Source organism: Dermacentor albipictus, chromosome 6, assembly GCF_038994185.2.
Source record: "Dermacentor albipictus isolate Rhodes 1998 colony chromosome 6, USDA_Dalb.pri_finalv2, whole genome shotgun sequence".
Classification (NCBI taxonomy): Eukaryota; Metazoa; Arthropoda; class Arachnida; order Ixodida; family Ixodidae; genus Dermacentor; species Dermacentor albipictus.
The window spans coordinates 140,366,075-140,385,303 of NC_091826.1; positions in this window are offsets into that span (position 1 = coordinate 140,366,075).

A 19,229-nucleotide genomic window follows, 5' to 3' on the forward strand; every position below is an offset into this window, starting at 1 on the left:
TCTAAATTGCGGTTTACGAATCGAACATGCCAACACAGACGTATCCGGCAATACATTTTGACAAATCTCTGGCGACATGCAATGCAGCAAAATTCCATTTCCCCCACACCAAACAGATACTGATACAAAACATCACACACATGTGCAAGATGCGCTGTAGCCTCAATCACGGCAAGAAAGTGGGTCTCCATTTCTTGAACAAAATCGAACAATCTTTGTGATGGCACTGTCAAATTTCCAAACAGTTTGCTCGGTACGTGATAAGCCTTCAGTAGTGTAAAATACTGGTGCTCGGCACTCACTGAATTTATGTCACCTTGCAGCAACTGTCGGCAAGTGCACCCTTCGAATGATTTTGCCAGGAACACTTTGACCAGAAAGCCTGCCACGTAATATGCTGCTGAATCGTCAATGATATGCGACTGAATGTCTTTTGCAAGAACTGAAATGTCTTCGAGAGACGGAAAGTTATCAGGGCCAACTGATTCGACTACATCAACCAGAGAGGTGCTATTTAGAGAGAACGGCGACACTTCATGGAGGAGTTTAGATCTATCATCTTCTACGTTGCCCTGCTCAGAGAGTTTGAAGGCTTTCTGAATACAAATATGCTTTAAACCACAAATGAACTGAGACACATTTGGGTTAGTATTGCAACCGTGCTTTTGTCTGATGTGCCCAAACATGTTCTCTAGTGGGTCCTGTTGGAGCCTACGAGTTAGCAGATAGATGAAGTTGTAATTGGCCGAGAGATCGTCCCAAAGATGGATGACAGCCTGAATTGTTATCTGCCAGCCAGTGATTGTTTGCGGCTGACGCTTGCCAGAAAATTTCCAAGAAGCAATCCATGGAAGCTGTTCTTTCAGAAATTTAATTAATTCATTTTGCCCCTTTTTTATGGCATATCTGTATTTCTGAGCATTCCTATGGGGGCTGGAGCTGTTCAATGTGTCGAATAGCTTATCCATACGGTCACAAAAGTTTGCTGTAGCTACAGCTGAAGAGGAAAGCTCATTTACATAAACCAATGTCATAATTGCAATACTAACTGATGAGCTCAGGACTTGTACAGCTCTGCTGACTTTCATGTTACAAAATGGCCTTTGGTATATGTGCCGCTCTGTTAGCTTTGGAGCCAATCGTAACCTTAGTTCATGTGTGGATTTGTACAGTTGTTCAATATGAGACCAATTCACAACTTCTTTCCCAATGAGCAACTCATGTGCTTGGAGATTGTTGCGGGTCGTTTTGATCAAATGAGGTACATCAAAAATAAAATAAACTCTCTCGCCTAGAACTTCAAAATATGGTTTCCCAATTGTGATGCCCAATTTCTGCGCCAAGCTGACATTTGACGTGCCTTGGTCACAGATTACCGCTTTGACAACAATTCTGACGGCTTTAAGTTGCTCAATAATCGAGATTAGTAATTTATCAATAACATTTGCCCATGTCAATACATGCCCTATCGTAAATGCGACTGGCTGAACCCACCTCTTAGATATACCTGCCAGAAGCACAACCATGGCTCTGTCGGCAATACTTGATGACCGCTCGATGCCATCATCTGCAAACCCATGCACAATATCTTCACCGGCATCATAGGATAAGTTCTTTTTCAAAGCTATTTCATCAAACATGAGGGTGCATACTCGGTCGCGCTCATTCCATGCGTGAGTGCTAGCAGAAATACTTTGAATAATTCCGGGAATCACTCCTGGTGACATCCTAAAGTTGCACAACCAGCGTCTCAGAGTACGCTGTGTTGGCAAAGAGAAAATTGGTGCCAAAAAACGGTATGCACGGGGTCCACGGAAGTTCAAATGCAAGGCAAACTTTTTGAGCCAGATAGGGAAGCGCTTGCCTTTTCCCCTCTGCTGCAATCGCAGGTGTGTACACAAAAGCTTAAAAACCTCCTCTGTCACTGATGGACGAATAATGCCCAGTGCCTTCGAAATGGATGGCGGTAGCTTGCTCTGCTTCTTCTGCAACCGTTTGATGGTCCGCTGGCATCTTGCTAGCTTGGACTGCAGTCGCCGGACGGTCGCCCTAAATTTTGTTGATGGAGAGCTCCTCACTGCGCTCTTCCAAGCAACTGTAAGATACAAAAAATATGCACGCATAAATAAAGCTACGTGTACGACAATTCGACAATTTCTTGATACAACACTAATTTACTGGTTACTTCATACTGAACAGCTCATTATGAAACTGTAAAACAGTACGATACATTCAACCAAATATAACCATTGTTCGCAGGTACAATTCCTACACAGAGCCTCCATGAACACAATTAAAAGTAGATCTAAATTGCTTTGTGTCAAAGCCATGAGGGAGCCTTTCTCGCATATACTCATGAAGGAGTTCGAGTAAATAGTACAAAAATCAAACAATATGAGTTTCCTTCGGCTGCTCAACTTTTCCATTATTAAAATGAACCACTATTACAAGAACACTCCCCATCTTGAAGAAAATCCACAAAGCCTTTGGCTAGCGTTAAATGAACCAAACACTCACCGGGATAGTTTCCTACTGGTCTTTCAGCTGAATCGAAAATGTTGGCGCTTGGGGACACCTCGGAAATGGCATCTGCACATAAACACAGAGCAAGATATTACCCAAACAGCTTATGCATCCCAAGCATCCTTTGAGCTACAACGCTAACAAGAACTTGCCTGGCACAATTTTGCATTACCTCCCTCCCTTACTGCCAATATAGTTGAAAGTACAAAGCAACGGTAGCTTGTGCGTTGACAATTATTTCCTAACTTGCACAGCAAGACCTAACCAAATGCTAAGCATCAACAGTTAATACCACTGTGCTCTTTAAACAAAATAAATATTGCATAGTTTATAAGTTGTACGCCATGTGTTTACAGAGTTTGTTAGAGATATCACTCTACGCATTTACAAAGCTCATGCTTCTGCAGACAAGCATTCATAAAAGCTTCAATTTCTGATATGAGAAGTGCCAGTGTCCACCACACAATTTAACAATGATACAATCAAAGTACACATATATGGAAAATATATGTCACAAGAATAATCATCCTAAAAGATTGTGCACTTTATGAGCGTGCTCCAATCTGAACAGTACTCTTAAATATCGCCCCTTGACCTTCCAGTTACCTCGTATGTAATGGTTATTCAAAGGTTATGGTCGACTAAGGACTTATTTATTAATTTCACTTATTTCGATATACTGCAGCCCAGAAGGGCTATCGCAGGAGTGGGGAAATACAATACATAGAATAGCATAAACAGCACAGAACATCATGACTAATATACAATAGAAATTCATTGAGTGGTAAAGATCTTGCGTAACCAGGCAGCGCACTCCGCAATCTCAGAAGGGACAGGGAGACTAAACGCTTCGGTATGATGGTGACAAGTGGACGTATTCAACTCATGGTGACTGGTGATATTGGGTCTAGATTTCCCTTACTTGCCAAGTAAGGAGAATGGAGAATTGTGGGGAGTAAGAGTATAAAGAAACCTGAAAGATTCAAAGTGACGACGAGAAGAGAGACTGGCAAGTTGAAGACTAAGAACTAAGATGGGAAATGGGCAAAAAATACCTGTCAAAACGATAAACGAAGCCCACAGCTTTCTTGTCAGATGCACTTTTTTTGATAGATATTTTGTGTGCATTCCAAACGCCAGAGCCACACTTCAGTATTGGACGAACCATCGTTTTATAAGTGAGGAGTCGTGTGCTAAGTGGGGATGAACGTAATATGCGTTGCAAGCAGCCTAAGCACTAGGTTGCACGAGTTCGATGTGAAGCATCTCCTAGAGGGTAGTCGTTATACGAATAGGTAAGTGGAGAAGGCGGAAAATGTTTGGTAAATGACATAGGTACAACTTTCTGGAAGTTGATTTGCATCTGCCAAGTCACACCATGATTGAAGTGATGCAAATGAGTCGTTATGGATCATGTGATCGTGACGAGTTTTAATCGTATGGTACAATACACAATCATCTGCCTAATGCAGATTCTAAGAGGAACATTACTTGTTAGATCATTTATTAAGATCAAAAATAGAAGCGCACCCAATAGTAGCTCAGTAGCTTTTTGTGGCTGCTCCTTCCTTGTGTATTTGTTTCAAGGAGAATAAAACTCAATTCATTCATTCACTCAATTCATATTGAACCTTGAGGCACACTAGACGTTACACTGCATGTGGAGGATTGAGAAGACCTAAAGAGTACGTCATAGTACGTCTGAGACCGATTGGATAAAAAAGAAATCCAGTTAAACACTTTGTTGTTAAGAATAACAGTGAGCTTCTTGAACAATTCAGAGTGCAACACAGTGTCGAAAGCTTTTGAAATATCAATAAATATTGCATCAATTCGATCACCTATAGTAGACTTTTCCAGATGGTCCTCTGGAACGGTGTTTTGATGTGATGCAACAGCGAATCCAACAGATGGCACATCGGCAGCATCTGCAAAAGCTAAATAGAAAAAAATGTTCACCTGAGGTTGGTTCAGGTCGAAATAATTGCCACAAAACTCTTACCACTAGCAATTCTATGAAGACACAGAGACGTACATGAGCTACAGCAAAGTGCACCAAGACAGTGCTGACACTTGGAACTTTGCTCTATTGCGTACCTGAGGAAACTGTTGGTACAGCTGTTCTAATGAGTCGCGTGCGACCTGGGTCCAGGAAATCTTTTGCAGTGAAATGGTCGCTGCATATCCTGTATGACTTGTACAACACACCTGCCGGCTTTTCCATAAGGTCGGCTCTGCGGGAATATGCCACCCATGCCGTCGACCTGCGCACGTTTTAAAAGAGCATGTTGTATGGCACAAACAATAAGCATCAAGCATTTTATTGCATTAGTGTGTACATGCTTGACAAATCAGGAATTTAACAAATCAGGAATTTAAAATGCGCTACATTAGTTATAAAAAAAAATTTGTACACTAGTTTTGAAATTGCCGAACAGCTGTAGGGGCCTCTAGAATGTTCCACTTAATGCGATAGAATGTTTCATTTTGCAAATTTTCTATAACAAGATAGTCACAAAGAGGTACACAACACTTAAGTTACAGGTACAATGGTACGCTTATACCACAAAAAAAAAAGATGCATTTGCTGCAATGTGTAAATGCTCATGATTCTTTAAGAATCCCAAACTGATTCCAGAGCGTACACATTATGCCCCTCACTGGATTACTTCAGCTAAATAAATGTTATAATCGGGCGACATTGCTGCATATTTTCATTAAAGCAGCAGAAACAGTGCGCTGCTAAATTGCAACACAACAAACCTGCTGTCCTGTGGGATACGAAAAAAACTGGTGCCGGGCTTCTTTCTCGTTCTTCCATTGTTTTCGCACCACTGTACACAACAGTAACTGCCGTACGAGCCACTACAGGAGGACATCTGTTGAGAAACGTAAATGACAAGCATGTGTCATTGATGTAAAGCGCTTGAAGAGGCGACATGCGCGAAAGCGGCGAACAGACGAGATTACGAACAAAGGCAATTAGCTTTAACATTTTTAATTTAACAAAACATAAGTTACAGTAACGTTGGGCGCCAGAGGAAGGGCCGCAAATTTATCTTGCTAGATGCATTTAAAGCGCGAAGGCCGAGCTGCTTTTTGCTGCGTCACGACAGGCGCGGCGAGCGGGCCTCAAAATAATTTTCAACAATGTTGGGCGTCAGAGAAAGAAAAGCGCCATGAACTTGTCAGTGCATTAAAGCGCGAAACCGCGCACCACGGCAGACCTGCTTTTCGCTAACTGCGTCGCAGCGCCAGGCGCACCCACTGCGCTTGAAAAGTACCCCAAAAAGTAACCAATGTAGTCACAATAATGTTGGGGGTCAGCGGAAGCGCCAATATCAGTAGACGCGAAACTGCGTCGCAGCGTCACAGCACCCTGTGCGACTAGCGTCTATGCTAGCGTCGCGTGCCCAAAAACTACTGAAATTAGTTAAAATTAGTTAAGGCTTACAGGAAGCGTCGCAAACATCTCCCAGTACGATTCTTTAATTAAAATTAACTGCTCCACGACGGCCACGCTGTTTTTCGTTAACTGCATCACAAGTCTAGACTAGGTGCCAGATAAGCCTAATTGCTCGAAATGCGTCGCAGACTGTCAAAGAAAGTTTCTCACCTTGCCGTTGTCCAATGTGCAGTTTCGTCATGTCGCAGTTCCGAACGAACGCTAGAATTCGCCGGGTGCCAATGAAACCAGGCTAAATCCCAAAACAGAAAAACAGTCACACGGGTGAGCAAACAGTCCAACGCTCAGATACGCGGCCGGTCGCTCTCGCTTCGGCGGCGTGTCTGACGAATGACGCAAACATCTGCCTCGTCATTCGCCCGTTCGCCTGTCGCTAGGCAACGGAAGTAAGCCGCAAAGTTTAACTTAATTTATACGCAGATATCTTTAATTTTTCCGGGAAAGAATAAAATAAATTAAACAATTGCTGTTAATCTCATTTCACATTCTTCTTTTTCTCGATGCTCGCGACCCCAATTCGTCGATGTTAAAAGTATAGCGTGACGTGTTTCCTGTTTCCAATTTTCGCCGAGTGTCCGCTCTTGTTCAATTCCCTTTCTCTATGGTTTCTTTCGTTAGGCTTCGACTCGTTCGAAACGAGAAGCGATCTCGAAAACAACACGAAGTTATCCATAATACTCTGTCGTCGAAGCGGCCTGAGACTAAGCGAAAGCCGTTTACACAGTCATTTGCTACGAACGAAGTGCATTTTACAAAAGCAACGCCAAATTCAATTCGAAGCGGGCAGCCGGGATCGCCGCCATGTTTCCCGCAAACTCCGCAAACCCCGCAAAAACGCTAACGCTAACTCGTTTGCGTTGCGTACGCCCGCTATACCCGCTATTTCGTTTAGCGTTCAGCGCATGCGCAGTGACGACCCGCTATATTTTAGCGTACGCAATGGAATAGCGTACGCTATACTAAAACTGTCTATCAGTGGAAAAGAAACACCGTGAAGACAAGCTTGACCAAACATGTGCCTCGTGCGAATAGCGAAATGCTTCAAAACCTGTTTACAGAATGTTTTAGTAAGCAAGAACTGCTTGCAGACACTAATATGAACGTACTCACCCTCGTAAGGACAAGGGGCATATTGGTTGCAATGAGCACACAGCTGAAGTTACAAGAAAAGTTATCAGCTTCTATTTAACTACACGGCTCCATTTTTTCGGGAAAGGCGAGAACTCAGAGCAACGCAGCAGAAGGGAAGCAGCTAAGCATAGGAAAATAAGTAAAACTGTGTGAGAAAGCTGTGCAGTACACGTTTAAACATTTTCTCCATTTAAAAAAATGCAATTAACGGTATGTTTGTTTTGAATGAAGAGGGGGCAGGCAGATCTAAAAAAATAAAAACATATGTCAACGTGAATGAAGCCTATATGTCACGATGGCGCATCACATGAAAAAGCGCATGAAAGAACCAACACCGTACTTGAACTCTTGAGGAGTCTGGTTACTATGACCTTAATGGGGAATTTTATATATATATATATATATATATATATATATATATATATATATATATATATATATATATATATATATATATATCATGTCGGCCTACTCACTGGCCGTTGATCACGCTGATAGCGTGGGCCGCTCTGGTAGCAGCGGCCTCGGTAAGCACTCCAGACATCGACTGCGAGGAAGAAACGGCGATAGCCCTGCCGGCCACTACGATCCAGCGAGAGGAAGATCAAATCACAATCATCACCAACTCACAAACAGCATGTAGAAATTACCAAAAGGGCCGCATTTCCAAACAAGCCCTGAGCATCCTCGAAAAACGAGACAATTTTCCAGAAATGTACATTGTCTGGGAGCCGGGACACGAGTCCCTGGCGGGTAATGTAGCGGCTAATGCCGCTGCCCGAGATCACATTCTCCGGGCTATCCCACGGGGTTCACGAGCACCGGTAGACCTACGAGATCATCATCATCATCATCATCATCATCATCATCAACAGCCTGGTTACGCCCACTGCAGGGCAAAGGCCTCTCCCATACTTCTCCAACAACCCCGGTCATGTACTAATTGTGGCCATGCCGTGCCTGCAAACTTCTTAATCTCATCCGCCCACCTAACTTTCTGTCGCCCCCTGCTACGCTTCCCTTCCCTTGGGATCCAGTCCGTAACCCTTAATGACCATCGGTTATCTTCCCTCCTCATTACATGTCCTGCCCATGCCCATTTCTTTTTCTTGATTTCAACTAAGATGTCATTAACTCACGTTTGTTCCCTCACCCAATCTGCTCTTTTCTTATCCCTTAACGTTACACCTATCATTCTTCTTTCCATAGCTCGTTGCGTCGTCCTCAATTTGAGTAGAACCCTTCTCGTAAGCCTCCAGGTTTCTGCCCCGTAGGTGAGTACTGGTAAGACACAGCTATTATATACTTTTCTCTTCAGGGATGATGGAAACCTGCTGTTCATGATCTGAGAATGCCTGCCAAATGCTCCCCAGCCCATTCTTATTCTTCTGATTATTTCCTTCTCATGATCCGGATCCGCCGTCACTACCTGCCCTAAGTAGATGTATTCCCTTACGACTTCCAGTGCCTCGCTGCCTATTGTAAATTGCTGTTCTCTACCGAGACTGTTAAGCATTACTTTAGTTTTCTGCAGATTAATTTTTAGACCCACTCTTCTGCTTTGCCTCTCCAGGTCAGTGAGCATGCATTGCAATTGGTCCCCTGAGTTACTAAGCAAGGCAATATCATCCGCGAATCGCAAGTTACTAAGGTATTCTCCATTAACTTTTATCCCCACTTCTTCCCAATCCAGGTCTCTGAATACCTCCTGTAAGCACGCTGTGAATAGCATTGGAGATATCGTATCTCCCTGCCTGACGCCTTTCTTTATTGGGATTTTGTTGCTTGCTTTATGGAGGACTACGGTGGCTGTGGAGCCGCTACAGATATCTTTCAGTATTTTTACATACGGCTCGTCTACACCCTGATTCCGCAATGCCTCCATGACTGCTGAGGTTTCGACAGAATCGAACGCTTTCTCGTAATCAATGAAAGCTATATATAAGGGTTGGTTATATTCCGCACATTTCTCTATCTCCTGATTGATAGTGTGAATATGATCTATTGTTGAGTAGCCTTTACGGAATCCTGCCTGGTCCTTTGCTTGACAGAAGTCTAAGGTGCTCCTGATTCCATTTGCGATTACCTTAGTAAATAGTTTGTAGGCAACGGACAGTGAGCTGATCGGTCTATAATTTTTCAAGTCTTTGGCGTCCCCTTTCTTATGGATTAGGATTATGTTAGCGTTCTTCCAAGATTCCGGTACGCTCGAGGTCATGAGGCATTGCGTATACAGGATGGCCAGTTTCTCTAGAACAATCTGTCCGCCATCCTTCAACAAATCTGCTGTTACCTGATCCTCCCCAGCTCCCTTCCCCCTTTGCATATCTCCCAAGGCTTTCTTTACTTCTTCCGGGGTTACCTTTGGGATTTCGAATTCGTCTAGACTATTTTCTCTTCCATTATCGTCGTGGGTGCCACTGGTACTGTATAAATCTCTATAGAACTCCTCAGCCACTTGAACTATCTCATCCATATTAGTAATGATATTGCTGGCTTTGTCTCTTAACGCATACATCTGATTCTTGCCAATTCCTAGTTTCTTCTTCACTGTTTTTAGGCTTCATCCGTTCCTGAGATCATGTTCAATTCTATCCATATTATACTTCCTTATGTCAGCTGTCTTACGCTTGTTGATTAACTTCGAACGTTCTGCCAGTTCTATTCTAGCTGTAGGGTTAGATGCTTTCATACATTGGCGTTTCTTGATCAGATCTTTCGTCTCCTGCGATAGTTTGCTGGTATCCTGCCTAACGGAGTTACCTCCGACTTCCACTGCACACTCCTTAATGATGCCCACAAGATTGTCGTTCATTGTTTCAACACTAAGGTCCTCTTCCTGAGTTAAAGCCGAATACCTGTTCTGTAGCTTGATCTGGAATTCCTCTATTTTCCCTCTTACCGCTAACTCATTAATCGGCTTCTTATGTACCAGTTTCTTACGTTCCCTCCTCAGGTCTAGACTAATTCGAGTTCTTACCATCCTGTGGTCACTGCAGCGCACCTTGCCGAGCACGTCCACATCTTGTATGATGCCAGGGTTAGCGCAGAGTATGAAGTCTATTTCATTTCTAGACTCGCCGTTCGGGCTCCTCCACGTCCACTTTCGGCTATCCCGCTTGCGGAAGAAGGTATTCATTATCCGCATGTTATTCTGTTCCGCAAACTCTACTAATAACTCTCCCCTGCTATTCCTAGTGCCTATGCCATATTCTCCCACTGCCTTGTATCCAGCCTGCTTCTTGCCTACCTTGGCATTAAAGTCGCCCGTTAGTATAGTGTAGTTAGTTTTCACTCTGCCCATCGCCGATTCCACGTCTTCATAGAAGCTTTCGACTTCCTGGTCATCATGACTGGATGTAGGGTCGTAGACCTGTACAATCTTCATTTTGTACCTCTTATTAAGTTTCACAACAAAACCTGCCACCCTCTCGTTAATGCTATAGAATTCCTGTATGTTGCCAGCTATATTCTTGTTAATGAAGAATCCGACTCCTAGTTCTCTTCTCTCCGCTAAGCCCCGGTAGCACAGGACGTGCCCGCTTTTTAGCACTGTATATGCTTCTTTTGGCCTCCTAACTTCACTGAGCCCTATTTTATCCCATTTACTGCCCTCTAATTTCTCCAATAGCACTGCTAGACTCGCCTCACTAGATAACGTTCTAGCGTTAAACGTTGCCAGGTTCATATTCCAATGGCGGCCTGTCCGGAGCCAGTGATTCTTAGCACTCTCTGCTGCGCCGCAGGTCTGACCGCCGCCGTGGTCAGTTGCTTCGCAGCTGCTGGGGACTGAGGGCCGGGGTTTGATTGTTGTGTTCATATACGAGATAGCGTCCCGCAAAGATACGCCGATATCCCGAGCCACTACAAACTGGGAAGGAGGATCTATCCAACCCCGCATCCCAAGCTGACAAGAGAAGAGGCGGTGATCTTCCGAAAACTACAGACCGGCACATTCCCGCACGGCACCCTGCTACATGCCATGTATCCTACGAGCTATACTCACAAATGCGCCTTCTGCTCTACGCCCAATACCCTCTACCACATGGTATGGGAATGTCAACAAAACCCATGGACACCGCCCATCACCGGACCAACCGTCGAACAGTGGGAGGCCCAGCTGACAAGCTCGAGCCCTGAAGACCAGCATCGCCTGGTGAGCAGGGCCCAGCTATCGGCTCAGGCCTACGGCATCCTGGACTAGGGACGCCGCCCACCTCGGACGATTTTACCGTGGGCTCATTTCTGCTAATAAAGTTTATTCCTCCTCCTCCTCGCCCTACTCCATATTCTTGAGCATGCACTTAAAGTGCTCTGTATCTGGTGTGTGCTCTATGTAAAAAAAATGGTTAGTTTGATCAGAGTCCTTGGAAGGACATGGAAGGACTCTGGTTTGATATTTTAAACATTGCTATTGTTGCAAAAAGAAATATTTCCTGCATGCACTAACAGTGAGATTTGTAATATTTTCGCAATCTGTGCAGTCCTTTGAGTATTCTTCGGTGGGGCTGATTTTGCTTATTTTTCACTCCTGCAACAATATAGTACATCATTTTTGTTTCGATGCTGTTTGTAATAAAATGTACGAACTTGAAAGTGCATTCGAAAATAAAAGCAATTTTATGCGCTCGGAGAACACTTAATGTCGCCTACTCGCTGAAATCATTGCTGAAATTATTGTGTACAATTATAAAAAGCTTGTTTGATATTTTAAGGAAAATAATTTTTCATAAATATTTGCGCCGTATATTTCTTTCCGGCGATCTGTACTCACACGTCGCATTCACACGTCACACGTCGCAACTTGACAAATTGCGATCAGCTTGGGCAACGGTCCACTGCTAATGAGAGCGGCGCACGCTCGACGCTGCTCTTAGTGGACCGCAGTGGACGATTACACAGTGATTACTGGTACTAGATAAAACGTATAAAACGAATCATCGCGCTCACATTATCGCCACAGTAACTGCTACAAACTACCGCAAGCTGCCCACTTTTGTGGCGAACCAGCACCCAAATTTATGTACTCGCGAGGTCATCGATAACGCCTCCCGAGCCGCCGCAGTCACAATGGTAAAGTTTTTATTTTAATATAAAGCAGAAAATGCGAATAGACGCCTTTCCGGTAATACAGATAGCAACAACTTATTCAGATTTACTGTATGCAGTGAAATAACCCGCAGAACCCGCAAAGCGTAGGCGCAGGACTGCAAAACGTTTCAGGTGAAGATGTTTGTAGCGCCATCTCTCGGAGGCGACATCAAGGGCCTCAAGCGGAGCCGTCATCCAAGCCCACTACCCCTATTCTAGCACACTGTACCGCGAACCGACCCGGGGTAGGGTGGCTAGAATTCTAGCCACCCTACCCGGGGCGCTATTCTGGACATTCCGCCATTTTCTTCGATGCGTGACGTAGGCGCGACGCAAACAAAATGGCGCTGGTGGCCCCGTTTTGCTTACGTAACGTGACGCCAACTTGATGTTTCGCCTAAGAAACTGAAATGAAGGCACTGAATGTAGCGTTATCGCGGTAAAGCAAAACAGTTTTCCTCCGCAGTAAAAATAAAGCAGCTATCTCAAAGCGTATAATTATTCCGTCGAAAACACTTCTCGCTTCCGTCGTCTGCTGTGTACGAGCCGTCGTCTGCTTCAATAGCTAGGATGCGTGTCCACGGAAAAAGGAATGAGTCATCGTATGTTGGCGCCAACGCGCTTGTTTTCTTGCTTGAGACAACATACGCGACCTACCAGTGGTGATGCGCGCACGTTCTAGGCCACGTTATCGCTGGACAGCGACTGGACGCCCTAGAAAACAAGCACCCACCCCCAACCAAGCACATCTCCGCCGGAAAGCAAAGGTCGGCCCCCTACTAACAGCATAAATATGGCGCCTGTTTCCCCCGAAGATACACCGGACATCCTACAGTGGAATTGTCGAGGTCTTCAAGCCTGTGCAACAGAATTGAATCTTCTATTCGAGCGTATAGGTTATCCAAGCATTCTTCTGCTGCAGGAGACCAAGGGAACATCTCCGGGTCTTCATCACTACACAGCTATGTTTTCTCCCAGCATCACGCATGCTCATTGTGGAAAGGAGAAAATACAAGCACAAGCCGCCACTTTGTACATAAAGACACACCGCATGCGCAGCTGGACACCGCCACCTTCTGCTCACCACATCAAGAAATTGTGGCAGCGAGAATACGCTGCAACAACAAGCATATAGTCATCGCTAGCGCATACTACAGACCATCGGCAAAATCGCAGGATACAAATTATGATTGGTTATGGCAGCTGTAACAGTGACAGTGACATGTAATGAGGAGGGAAGACAACCGATGGTCATTAAGGGTTACGGACTGGATTCCAAGGCAAGGGAAGCGTAGCAGGGGACGGCAGAAAGTTAGGTGGGCGAATGAGATTAAGAAGTTTGCAGGGACGGCATGGCCACAATTAGTACATGACCGGGGTTGTTGGAGAAATATGGGAGAGGCCTTTGCCCTGCAGTGGGCGTAACCAGGCTGATGATGATTTATTTATTTATTTATTTACAGGATACTGCCGGCCTTAGTCTTAGGCCTTGGGCAGGAGTGGACAGTACGATATACAGATGAACAAAACAAAAGTTAACAGCAAAAATCATTACAAGAATTCAATACATTGCAATAGACATATTCCATGTTCCGCACAAGCCGTACAGAGCATTCCAACGAAACAAGAATTCAATACATTGCAACAGACATATTCCATGATCCGCACAAGCCGTATAGAGCAATTCGAACGAAAAAAGCATTACAAAAGTTCAATATATTTTAAAATATGGATATTCGCTGAACCGCAAAAGCTGTACAGAGCATATTGACAACAACGGGATATTGATAACGAGGAGTCGCATTCATACTGGTATGCTGAAAGACATCGCGCATGCTCGGTAGGTTGAGCAGCAAGAAATCTACAAATAGCAATGACAGGCAAGCGAAAATAGCATTTCCGTATATTGTAAATCAAAAAAAAGAAAAAGAAAAATTACATTCATACATACATATATATATATAACATCGTCTAAATGCTATTCAGCTGATGATGATGATGATGATGATGATGATGATGATGATGATGATGATGATGGCAGCTGAAACACGCCTACCCAAGGGATGCCATTCTGGTAGGTGGGGACTTGAATGCGCCGCATGAAACATGGGGCTACCGAAACTCAAGCTCAAAAGGAACAAGACTTAATGCAGCCACGGAAAAGGCAGGGCTTTTGTTGGCCAATAATATCGATTATGTCACGCGACGCGGTATGCAACCTGGGCAACGTGACACGATTCCATACGTGACCTGGCACCCTGGAAACATCATTAAGGATTGGCGGTGCGGCCATGAGACAATGGGTAGTGATCATTACCAAATTCGGATTGAGCTGAACTCGACTCTCAGAAAACGAAGACGCACTACTCAAACAGTCAATAGGCAAAAGTTCAGAGAGGCACTCGATGAACATCTAGAGGAACTTCCTGTTGAGGACCTCCTGCGCAGGGCCAAAGAACAAGCCACCACTTCCACACTGGTGACAACAGATGTCCCCACACCAGATACCCACCTCCTCAATCTATAGGAGAGCAGGAAGCAGGCAGAACAAGATTACCTATTATCAAGAAAGGATTATAAAAAATTGCTGACTTTGCGCAAGAGAACAGCAGAGGCGAGACGATACGCTAAGCAGCTCACCCGGGAAAGATGGCTAGACTTCTGTAGCACTCTGTCACACCGTTCCGGTACAGGGCGCTTGTGGCGCACCTTCCGAGCTATGAATGGTCAAAAGAAGACTAGGAATAACATAGAGAACATCCTGATCCGCACCGGTCAGGTCGTCGATGAACTAGAGCTTGAGGCAGCATACACCTTTTTCCCGCAGCCCGTTCATTTGCCACCATACGATATATACACCCTTCTGCCGTCTGCGAACTCCGACGGCATCAATGCTCCATTCAGCCTGTTTGAGTTGGAGCTATCCCTTTCGCAAGTGAAGCGGAACAGTGCCCCAGGAAAAGACGGGATCTCCTGGAGCATGCTCCGCTACGCAGACACAAATACTAAGCACAAGCTCCTAGAGTTGATAAACAAGCATTGGCAAGATGGCTCCCTTCCTAAGCACTGGAAGCATTCCGTTGTCATATCTATACCGAAACCTGGCAAGCAACCGACGCAACTCGACAATATGCGACCAGTCTCACTTACTCCGACCATTTGTAAGTTAATGGAAAAGATGGTTACTATACGCTTCTCCCACCACCTCGAAGAGTGTGGGTACTTCCACCCCTTCCAGACCGGATTCCGGCCGCAGTTGGGCACACAGGATAGCCTCTATCTTCTGCATACCACCATCAACCGCGAGAGGAAATTTTGCAGAGGACGACCAGACATTCTAGTAGCAGTTGACTTGAAGAAAGCTTTTGATACCATTGGACACCCTGCTATTATAAAAGCAGTCGAAAGCACTCGAGCAGGCACCAGAATTGTAAACTTCGTGAAAGCATTCTTAAAAGACAGGACATACGAATTTCAGCTATCTCCCGGTCATCTAGCAAGGCACTTCACCAACTCTGTAGGAGTCCCACAGGGGTCAGTCATCTCCCCTACACTCTTTAATGTCGTCATGACCAAGATCGCGTGGAAGTTAAACGCAGTTGAAAACCTTTGGTTTACAATGTACGCTGATGATATAACCCTGTGGACGACCTATAGGCTCAGTTCAGCTGAACAAGTAACAACGCTACAAAATGCACTGGACATAATTGATCAGGAGCTGAAACCAACAGGCATGAGGCCCTCGCCGGAGAAGACGCACTACATCACGATACATGACAGACATGGAAGTTCCGACGTAACCCTTTACTTCTATGGCCACCAAATTCGCCAACCAGAAGAGGGATACCTCAGAATATTGGGCATCCCAATCAACAAGGACGGCACGGCAAGCACATGGCTGCAACATTTGAAGCAGCAATGGAAACCGATCGTGCACCTTATCAGGAGGCTAACCCACCACAGCGGAGGGGCAGGAACAGAGGTTGCACGGCGGCTTACGATAGCTGTTCTCATCGCCAAGATAAGGTACGGAGCGCCACATTACGACCTGACGGCCGCAAACTACAAGCAACTTGCCAAGCTACACAACATGGCTATGAGGGCAATCACAGGCCTACCAATACATGCAAAAATAGAAGACCTGCACAGATACTCCGGCCTCCCGACGGTGGAAGCATTGGTTAAAATCCACAAGGATAACCATGAAACGAGGCTGAAGAACACGTGGAATGATCAGCGACTGCTATCTGCACTGCATGGCACCAACCTGCACCTGCCAGAGTTGGATCACCTCCTTCCACCCTGGGATGAAATACGGATTACGGAACCCAGACCACTACCTAAGAACACCAAAGGTGAAGGCAGGGCACACCGACAACAAAGTGTACTAGAGACGGAACAAAAGCATGAAGGAACAAAAATATATACTGATGCTGCGTTACAATACGATGAACATTCAGGAAAAATGTATGCTGCTACCGCTTTTTACAGAGAAAACGGGCAAGCACACGCCGTGAGCCACAGCGGCTATACTTCCTGGACAGCCACCGATCTTGAACTACTGGCCATCGAAGAAGCCATTCAACTCTGTGAGGCGCGCACCGAAGACACGGTTCATATCTACACCGACAGTCAAGAGGCCGTCAAGCAACTGAACTCCCGATCCTACACGACTACCATAGCGCACCGCATAAAACAAGCCTGCCGCCACATGCGGGACAATAGACATGAAGACATAGACATAGACAATAGACATAGAAGTGAGCCCGTCCCTGCTGGACCATACCTATAGCTCCCCGTCATCCGTCGTTGTACCAGATCAACAGATTGCCCGGATGAAACACGAGAGGAAGGCTCTACTACGGGAGTCCATTCCTAGCATCCTTCCTCCCATTCCCACTCGCCTTCCTAGAACAGCCCAGGTCCTCATCCACAAAGCAAGAGCTAAGGCATCTATTACACCGGATGTCCTGAGCAAGTGGAGAAGAACAGAAGTGGAATGCCCCAGCTGCCCTGCTATCAACGTCGATCTTAAACATATGATCTGGTCCTGTCCTGCCACAGCCACCCTTAGGGACAAGCACACCCGACCTCTAAAGGTGGCATCGCACGAAGACTGGGTCGCACCTCAAGCAGATGCCACCAGAAAAATCAACGCTTTGCTCTCCTTTGCGAAGGAGGCAGGCATCCTTCCTTTCACCTAACCCCCACCCCTATCTTAGGCCACGGGCCATCCCTTCCAGTAAAAGTTTCAATCAATCAATCGGAACTTCAAGGTGCCGCCTTGCGTACGTTTCTTTATATAAACTAGAAAGAGGCCGTTGTCATAACTTTTGATTGTGCGAGAAGGCATTAATCTTGATTACAATACAAATGCAGCAGTCAAAAATGGACAACATTGCCGAAAGTTTGCTATGTTTAACCAATATTATTTCGTACAAACGCGTTCTTTTAAAAAATGATGGCCCCAAACACAAATGCCAACACCACCCGAGAGCGATGCAAATACTATGAGCACGCGTTACGAACATAAGATTTTCGTGGCGCCAAACGACGGTGAAAATGCGGCGATACGCATTCCTCTCGGCTGCCATTGCATATGGCTGCTCATTAGCGTGATTCGCGCGGTTCGTCGCAGCAAAAATTATGGCGGAAAATCTCAGCAATGGCGGCCCAGCGCAACGTCACGCATCGTCAAAATGACGTTTACGAAACAGCCCTTCCTGTGACGCTCCTCACGAGATATTCCTTCAGCCAATCAGCAAGCTGGCATGGCACATATTCGCGCAAATGCAGATGCATTGCACTGGCTTCTGCACGCTACCGCTTACATTCTTTTTGAAGCGCTAACATCACAATAGATCTGCCAAGGATTAAAAAAATGTATTAGTCCATAAAATTTGCAGTTTCACGTCACGTTTCGTCATCTTGATGAAAACGCAAAATGACATTTCGCAAAACTTCCGTTTCCCGGCACAAATTTCAAGGCACGTGAGCTCGGCACAGCCAATCAGAGAGTCAACATGGCGGATAATGGCGGCCGTGCAGCCGTCATGCGTGTCGAGAATAGCACCCCAGCTTCGCAAAGTGGCCAAAAACATGGCGCACCGGAAGCGGAACCAGCTCGCGCCCTTCCCATCAGGCCGTGCGGCAGTGTGGGCGTGTCGTCAGTGAATACAACCTATACGACAATAAGATTTATATAGCGTAATATACAAAGCCACAAGAACGTCTGAATCCACAAGCACGAAGATCAGACAAATCCATGTACTTCCCATCATTCCCATGGTAGGACAATGACTGCAGCGCCAGAGTTCTCTCTAGTAATTTTTGTAGAAAATTTTATGCCCTAAACAGCTTTTCTGCGAAATAAGTCTGTCAAGTATCGCTGTATCATAGGAATTAATTCTTAAATCATGTGCAAGACAGCAAGACCTTAGTACAGTGGTGTGCGTAAACTTGTTAGTTTACGCACATGGCTTGCCATACAGTGAAGCACCTTGTATGTTGTAGTCAAGCATATTGATAGCGGCAGGGGTATAGAGGCTAGAAAGGTTCTCATAACCTTCCAGCCTCTATAGCAGGGGTGAACCTGACATCTAAGGCATTCGCCAACAATGGACCAAGCAGCTTTTCTTTAAGCTGGTGCCATGTAGCATTATTATAGCAAATAAAAATGTGATATCGTTACAGCCAAATTTTATTACTGTAACCATACTTCGTAACCATTCCAAATTTTTTTGTAAAGTTGATGAATTTGGGCCTGTTTTACGATTTTATGAATAGCCTCGTGTTTTACGAAAAATTAATTGTGTTGTAAAAATGTACCGCAAGCCAGTCTTCGTACCTTCCGTTTCAAGTCTTTTGATGGTGTAACGATGCAATACTTGCTTTGTCCAAGTTTATGCAGAAGTTCTTGAAGAGGTGAAATTGGCAACAGCCAAGTTACTGAAAAAGTCCCTCTGATCTAGAAATAGCTTGTTTATTGTAAGTAGGCTATTTTCTGTACAAAGTTTGC